Below are 9,241 nucleotides of genomic sequence, written 5' to 3'. Positions count from 1 at the left end.
AGGTAGTGCTGTCACCTCACAGCAAGAAGGTCGCTGGTTCAAGCCTTGGCTGGGTTAGTTGGCACTTCTGTGTGAAGTTTGCATGTTCTCCCCATGCTCCTCCGGGTGCTTTGGTTTCCCTCACAGTCCAAAGACATGCGGTACAGGTGAATTAGGTAGGCTAAATTGTCCGTAGTGTATGAGTGTGTATGGGTGTTTCCCAGAGATGGGTTGCAGCTGGAAGGGCATCAGCTGCATAAAACATATGCTGGATAAGTTGGCGGTTCATTCCGCTGTGGTAAGCCCGGATTAATGAAGGGACTAAGCCAAAAAGAAAATGAATGAGGACAATACATGTGTGCATGAGTGAGTGTGTGTGACTGTTCCGGTATTCATCACATCATGAGCACCAAATGCCCCTTTAAGTATTGCACTAGCAGTTATTTTCTGACCTCGTGGGGACAATTTTTGGGTCCCCATTAGAAAAAAACAGCTCCTAAATAATTCAGAAATAATTATTGTGAAGATGAAAAGTGCAGAATGTCTCCCGTGAGGCTTGGGTTTAGGGGAAGAGGACAGTGTGTACAGTAGAAGCATCATTACAGCTATGGGAAGACCTTATATAACATGAAAAGCCTGCATGTGTGTGTGTGTGTGTGTGTGTGTGTGTGTGTATTCATCTACATTTAGATTCACCGCACACAAACAAGGCTTTTGAACTTTGAAATACTAGTAAATCACAAATGGTTAACTCTTATGAATTAGTGATGAGCTGCATCTCCTCTAAACCCACAGCCACAGCAGTCTGAACATGCACTGCAGTGATGGTGCTACACACACATGCGCGAAGGGACTCGATATAGGGCTGATCCAACTGTATTACACATCAAAAACAATTTAAAAAACAAACCGATGAAAGGCACTGCATATCTGGCTATGCCGTTTCCTCACAGTCACTACTGTGAACAAGAAGAACACCTCATTTGTCCAATATAATATCAAAAGGGGCAAAGATTTTGAGTGAAGGAGTGGTATAAGGAGCAAAATGAATGTACTTTAAATTGCAAGAAAAAGACAAGTATGGCCGTCTGCACCAAACCAACACAACAAGACAGAAACATTAAAATATCCAACACAATCTCACGGCAATTCGTAACTTTTTGATTTAGTGGCTAATTCATATGAATTCGTACGATCTAATTCGTATAATTTAGTACAGTTTGCTCATCCCCCAATGACGGCTGGGTTTAGGGGTGGGGTTAGGTGCCACGCCTCCTTTTTAAAATCGTACAATTTCATACAACTGAACTCGTATGAATTCATACAAATTAGCCACTAAACTGGCAAAATGTAAAATACTTACGTTTTCTCATGAGATCAGGCTGAAATATCAGCCACTGCACTCCCAATGAAATGACAAGGGTTATAATCAGGGCCAGACGGGAATCTGCGGACGTTTTTTGCTCTTTCTGCTGAGAATTTTGGTAAAAATCTGCGGATTTCTGCGGAATTATTTTGGGAGTATCCAGCAGGGTATCATAACTAAAATCTTAATATATGAAATAAAAACGAAAAACATTACTGAATAAAAACAGAATAAATTCAGATTTACAGATTTACTCGAGTAAATAAACAGAATTAATAATGAGATAAAAATCTGCGGATATCTGCGAAATTCTGCGCCCGCAGATTCCGTGTGGGCCTAGTTATAATCTGATTGACACATACACTACCTAACAAAAACCTTGTTGTGGATCCCAGTTGTAAGAGCAACAAATAATAAAGTGACTTAAAGTGTCAGAAGGTGGATTTCTCCCACGAATCTTCTGTTGATCTGCATCCCAATCATCACAAACACTGCAGAAGACCTACTGGAACCAGCATGGACTCAAGATTCTCATGGAAATCAGTCAAGTTTGGTGAAGGAGAAATCATGGTTTGGGGTTACATTCAGTATGGGGGTGTGCGAGAGATCTGCAACATCAACAGCCTGAGGTATCAAGACATTTGTGCTGCCCATTACATTACAAACCACAGGAGAGGGACAATTCTCCAGCAGGATAGCGCTCCTGCTCATACTTCAGCCTCCACATCAAAGCTCCTGAAAGCAAAGAAGGTCAAGCTGCTCCAGGATTGGCCAGCCCAGTCACCAGACATGAACATTATTGAGCATGTCTGGCTTTCTTCTTCATTCCAGATGACTTTATTAATCAGTGATGTGAGTCATGTCAGAGATGTATGGATGCAGTCCTCCAAGCTCATGATGGAGTCAGACACAATATTCATTCTGTCTCCACTGCAGCAGGACTTTATATTCTATACTGGACATTATTTCTGTTCAGTGATGAGACTTTAGTCTAAGCAGAGTCAGATCTTACTCAAATAAGCGTCATCTACAGGCCATTGCCTTTTATATAAGCCACTTCTGATCAACTAGAAGTCAACTTATTATTTGTTGTTCCTCAAACTTGGTTCTAGAGTTCACACTTAGCTGATGATTGATTATAAGCAAGTTTACCATGCTGTCCCGGGAGAAAGCCCTGAGCTCGAAGGTTCTTGAGCCCTGGGCTCCCTCCTGTTTGGAGGAAGAGAGGGGAGCCTTGAGCTCAGGTAGATCTCGACGACTCCCCCTTGATAACAGCTGATGACTAAAAATTGAATGCCATTAAAAGATATGCTGCATTATTAGAGATTACCTGTATTGCAAATTTAGATTTATCAATTTACTTGTTGTGCATGTTTTTGGAATGTGGGAGGAAACCGGAGGACCCGGGGAAAACCCACGCAACAAGGGAAGAACATGCAAACTACACACAGAAACGACCACCGGCCTGTTAAAGGACTAGAACCGGTGACGTTCTTGCTGTGAGGCGACAGTGTTAGTCACTGGGCCACCGTGCTGCCCTGGAGGGAAAGGTGAAGAGGTAGGGGTGGAAGGGGGGATTCTTCAAATCGAAGATGACTGTAGTGAAAAAACCCTGGCTCTTTATAGTGGTTAGGAATGGCCTGATTGGTGGATCATGCATGCTAATGCAGAACCAGCCGTGTTCAATCATAATCACGTGCTCCTCTCGAAATTAGTTTATGAATAAACTTCACATAGACGACAAGACTTTTGTCAGGTAGCATAGTTAGGACATGGTGTAAACCAAAGATTCAGCAACATAAACATCTAAAACCATGACTATTACAGAACAAACCCAGCTTCTCCATACATCAGCACTGATGCTTCAATAACATACAGTACACGTGAACTGATGACGGTGTTTATAAAGCTTAACAGGGCTCAACAATAAGGACTGCCCGGTGGCCAAGGGCCAGCGTGAGAGACACTTGGGACAGTAGACCGGATCATTACTGGCCCAATTGGGACAGTGCTGCCTTGTCACTAACATTTAATTTGTCTGTTGTCTGTTGACTATTTGTCAATTGCATGCATTTTACGTTTGTGCTTTTAAATCCTTAAATGCTACCTTCTCTGTAATGTCGTTAACAACATATTGCTTTCTGATTCGTCTTATCTAATTGATTTGACCGTGCTATTTTTTTTTTTTTTTTGTAACCTGGTAACAACCAGTACAGCGTAGAAACAGCAACATGGCGGCATCATCAAATTAAAAGGCTAAACGAAAACGTCTGTCTCTAACGTGTTGGAAGTAGACATTTACATGGAAACAACACGACAAAATAATAATGAAGTGATGTTATGCATAGTTTGCCGTCAGTCTGACAAGTCAGCCACCTTTTTTTAAATAATTTCAAACTGCAACAAAATGCCTCCACATTCTCCATACTGCTCTTTTTGTTTGCATAACACTTATATTTACAATTGTTTTTTAAGTATTGAAATTCTAGAATTACAGACTTTATTTTTGACACATTGTTTAAAATATGTGGTTAAAAAATAGCTATTAACTTCCCTTTTTTTTGTTGGGGCCAGTAAAAATTTTGGCAGGGCAAGTAAAAATCTAAACCACTCGACCGATCGGACCAGTAGAAAAAATCCTTAGCGTTGAACCCTGCTTAGGGAATGTCAGATGTGTGTTGTGATGTTCACTGTGACTGATTACAGCTGAAGTGATAAATACAGATCAGTCATCTGACAAACACTGGCTCACATCACATCCTCATCAATCACATTATTATATGATCCTCATTCATTCATTCAATTTTCAGCCTGGTCCCTTTATTAATAAGGGATTGACAGCGGAATGAACCGCCAACTTATCCAGTATGTTTTTACGCAGCAGATGTCCTTCCAGCTGCAACCCATCTCTGGGAAACATCCACACACACTCACTCACACTCATACACTGTGGACAATTTAGCCTACAGAATTCACCTGTACCGCATGTCTTTGGACTGTGGGGGAAATATGTTATGCATATGTTAATACGCAGCGGATGCCCTTCCAGATGCAACCCAGTACTCGGAAACACCCATACACTCTTACATTCACATACACTACGGCCAATTTAGTTAATCAATTCATCTGCAGCGCATGTGTTTGGACGGCGGGGGAAACCCACACCAACAAGAACATGCAAACTCCACACAGAAATGCCAACAGACCCAGCTTGGACTCGAACCAGCAACCTTCTTGCTGTGAGGTGACAGCGCTACCCACTGCAGCACCGTTTCACCCTCATTATACGATCCTCATATCACAAATCTAATAACTCATTTCAAAACACATTCAGATAATCAATTCTAGAAATACTCCTCTACATGAATGTTCAGCTGTTTACCTGATAAGCAGAACAAGTTTCACTTTAATACTATAAATTGACTATTATATTTACTTTAATACTATATATTCATCTATCTGTCTATCATTATACATGTATGAGTGCTCTTTATTCTCTAAATACATTTCTGTATCAGCCATAAAAGCTCAGTCGACCACAATAATCCATATGTAGCACATAAAAAACTGCAGCAGTGGATGCACTAAACACACACACTCACACACACACACACACACACACACACACACACACACACACACACACACACACACACACACACACACACACACACACACACACACACACACACACACACACACACACACACACACACACAGATCTCCTTGTAAAGACATTTATAGATGCAGTGTATAATCTCTAACCCTCAATCATCACACTTATGTGGTTGACATGAAAAAATTATCAGTAAACGATCCTAACTCTCGACAACCACCCGTTTCACAATGCACCAGCCCCTTGTGGCTCCCTCTGCAGGTGGTCGGCCTGCAGGAGGATTGTCCCACGTTGCTTTCATTGGGCTAAGCCTAGCTAGTGACACGGCTGGGATGAAAATCAGAACCTCCAAGTCTGAAGCCTTGGTGCTTCACTGGAAAAAGGTGGTTTGCCATCTCCAGGTTGGAGGAAAGTCCTTACCCCAGGTGGAGGAGTTTAAGTATCTTGGGGTTTTGTTCACGAGGGAGGGAAGGATGGAGTGTGAGATTGATGATTGATGGGAGGATCGGTGCAGAGGCAGCAGTAATGCGGTCGATATACCAGCCTGTTGTGGTGAGGAAGGAGCTGAACCGAAAGGCAAAGCTCTCGATTTATTGCTCAATCTACGTTCCTACTGTCACCTATGGTCGTGAGCTTTGGGTTATGACCGAAAGGACAAGATCTCAAATACAAGCGGCTAAAATGAGTTTCCTGCGAAGGGTGGCAGGGCGCACCCTTATAGACAGGGTGAGGAGCTCTGTCACTCGGGAGGAGCTCGTAGTAGAGCCGCTGCTCCTCCACATTGAGAGAAGTCAGCTGAGGTGGCTTGGGCATCTGTTTTAGATGCCTCCTGGACGCCTACCTAGGGAGGTAGGGAAGTGTTCCAGCCATGTCACCCTGGGAGGAGGTCTCGGGGAAGACCCAGGACACACTGGAGGGACTATGTCTCTCAGCTGGCCTGGGAACGCCTCGGGATCCCCCCGGAGGAGCTGGAGGAAGTGTCTGGGGAGAGGGAAGTCTGGGGTTCTCTCCTAAGACTGCTGCCCCCACGAATCAACCCCAGAAAAGTGTCAGAAAATTGATGAATTCATTAAAAAAAATGCTGATGTCAAAGAAACAAACCCAGGGCTATCAGAAGAAGGTGGTCGGAGAGTTCAGGTTGCAATGGTACTGTGGTAAATATGACATTTTAACCTGATTAAGAGAACAGTTAATATGAGATGTAGAGAGCAGACCCTCTATGGGTCCTCATTCTGATGGTCCAAATGAACTCAAACTGGCCCTCACAAAGAAGACACACAAGCAGACACACTCACTGCTACCTAAAAGCACACACACACACAAACAACATCACAATGGAGACTAATCCTATTACATTAAGATGGTGTAACCTTGATATCTGCGTGTGTGTTAATGGAAAGTGTGCTAATCTGATAAAAATCAGAGTCTGTGTGGTACATCAGATATCTGTTTTTCACAGATCATAATACACACAACAAATGAACCCAAACGCAAGACACATACTAGAAGAGCTAGCAGAGTAATATTGCTGTTAGAGCACATGGCTTGCATTATTGATACTGCAGTATATACTTCATCTGTACACACGAGCACAAGTGTGTTCTCGCATGGCCTGCAGCAACACAACAAATAATAGAGATAATAGAGCTCTGCTAATGGAGCATCTGCATCACTGCACAATCAGCACACACACACAAATGACATCACATCATGTGATCATCCTGCAGACCATCAAACACACACACACACACAAAACGTAGATGAGTGAACGCTGAACATGTGAATTTTGAAGCCGGTTTTGTGTTATTCTAATACAGGGGTGCCCAAACTTTTTCACATGAAGGGTCAAAAACCAAATATCATTGAGAGCTGTGGGCCGAAGGTAAATAGAGGAAACTATTACATTAACGTTGCCATAATTACCATATGTGTTTTAATAATATTGAAAAATAAACAGAAAATATGATTTTAAACAATATTAACTAATTCAATATACTTTGTTTATTATAACTTATTAAAATAAAAACAAAAACAATCACCTTTATAACAGTGGGATCAATGTTAAATACACTAATCAGAATCTGCCTTTGCCTTCATTTGTTTACTGATGTCTGTGCACTGTCTTCTATCCATCGGGTGACCGAAATAAACATTTTAAAAAAAACTGATTCATTTAAAATATTTAATTGAAACATTTAATTTCAGTTATTTTTTGTAGCTTAGCAATAAATATAACATACAAACAAACTAAATATTACATTAAACACATGCACACATAGGGCTCAACCTGTGCAGTGCACATGCCCTTTTTAGGCCGTACTCACACTAGGTACAGTTGCCTCAAACCGGGCCAAAGCACGCTTGTCCCCCCTCACACCATAAACGGGCTTCGGCACGCTTACGTCATCGTTGCTGCGCTGTTCAGTGAGAAGCGCTCTCTCACTCAGCAGCACAGTGGAGATTTCTCTAGTTATATCGTTTCAGTCGTTTGATATGCAGTGACATGCAGTCAAATATTTCGCCAAACAGTCCTTAGGGATGCGGTGACACGCAGTCAGATATTTCGCCGAACTGATCCGCCACTTTTGGCGCTCATAAACAATCATAAAGCTCTCGTGCTGCAGGAATGAGGAGGTCTGCTGAAGGTGCAGCTGTCGTGCAGTGAGGGGTTTACGTCTTTAATGAACTACGGCAGTTTGCGTTCACTGAACAGTAAGAATTATTAATAAATCCATATGAAACAGCCCCTTAAAAGTCACGTCTCGCTTTCAGTTTCGGGCTTTGGCGCGTTTTGCACTCACACACAAGCGTACCGCACCAAGTGAACCGGGCTCAGGCACACCTCTTCCAACCGGGCCAGGGCCGGCCAAGTGAACTGTGCTTGAGCCCGATTCAGCGCACTCACACTTCTCAAACGATCCGGGAAACGGGCCTGGGCACGGTACGGATGGCATAGTGTGAGCAGGCCCTTAGTCTTGGATAGAAAGTGCCCTTCCAAAGTGATCTGAAGTGCCCTAGCGACACCCCACAACACCCCCTCAGTTTTCCCGCAACATAATCTGCTTTTCAGTTCGATCGCGACAAATTTTGTCAAATAAAATATTTTTGTAGAGTCATCAACCATTATTTTGTGGCTAAAAAGTATCGATTCAGGCACCGTTTTGGCACCGGTATCGTTTTGAAAGTATCGATTTAGCACCGGTATCCAAAAAAACCCAAACGATACCCAACCCTACTCTTATCCATCCCCATCATTTTCCTCAGATAGGATGGTGGGCCAAATCAAAGGTTACCATGGGCCATCACCATTGGCTTACCGGTGCTAGTTTGGGCATCTCTGTTCTAATAAGATACATTAAAACAGTGTTTGAGATTTGAGAGTGTGATGTTCACCACAAAATGTCCAGGTATTGTTAATTTATGGCTGTACTTTACTTAACTAGGTTATTTAAAGTGTTGTAATTACGCATCACGGCATTAGCTATATATCATTTATATTCAGTAAGACTGCGTATGAGTGACTCAATGATCAATAAATGCAAACAACAATTGAATTAGTGATAACCAGTGCAGCAGAATGCATCTGTGCATCCGGATATGAAGAAAGCGTATGCATATTTCAGTGTGTGTGTCAAACCCTCCCGTTTTTTCTGGGATTCTTCCATATTTTACAATTCTATCCTGCTATCATTATTTTTTCGTATTTCTCCCATACTTTTTAATCTTTCTATGAAAGGTGGCAATACACATTAAAAAGTTTCTATTTGAAACTCATACCGCCAAACCACCAGGGGATGCTCCTTGCTCTTAAACGTGAATCTGTTCTGTGCTTTCATTTTATTTAGGCATGAAAACACTTTGAAATTAATTTTAAAATGGTGGGAGTCCCTTCCTGTCCATTACAGGCGCCATTGCCCCTATGCAATCCTCAAAACAGTTCAGTCAGTTCATGTAGCGGTGCGTGACTGTCAGCTGACGCGCTCCATAGAGATAAATAGATGCTGTTTCCCAGACGGATTCTGTACACGCGATTTGAAGTGGAGCGAAAGTGAACACTCTGGGTTTTGGGTGCGTGTTTAAACAGACATATACACTTAATAATAATGACAATAATAATAATAATAATATCTAAAAATGTCAATCTTGGTGGGTTTTCTTTTAAATACAACAAATTTTATCTTTAATGTGCATAATTTATTTATTTGCAGCTTTTTGTAATGTTATATTCTAATGTTTTTCTAAAAGTTATGTACAATGAAACAGCTCTAGATGAAGAGATT

At 41.9% G+C, this 9,241-nt stretch overlaps 1 protein-coding gene and 1 long non-coding RNA gene across 5 annotated transcripts in view; one reads left to right on the top strand and one right to left on the bottom strand.

Moving 5' to 3' along the window:
- ryr2a (ryanodine receptor 2a (cardiac)) overlaps positions 1-9,241 on the bottom strand; it is a 282,516-nt gene that overhangs the window by 235,444 nt on the left and 37,831 nt on the right. The window lies entirely within an intron of this gene.
- Positions 1-9,241, top strand: part of LOC147841597 (uncharacterized) — an 86,758-nt gene that overhangs the window by 45,056 nt on the left and 32,461 nt on the right. The gene's annotated exons all lie outside the window — the stretch shown is intronic.

This window comes from Danio rerio, chromosome 12 (assembly GCF_052040795.2).
Source record: "Danio rerio strain M-AB ecotype USA chromosome 12, GRCz13ab, whole genome shotgun sequence".
Taxonomy (NCBI): domain Eukaryota; kingdom Metazoa; phylum Chordata; class Actinopteri; order Cypriniformes; family Danionidae; genus Danio; species Danio rerio.
Note: the sequence above shows the minus strand (reverse complement) of the source record. Positions and strands in the feature narration are given on the sequence as shown.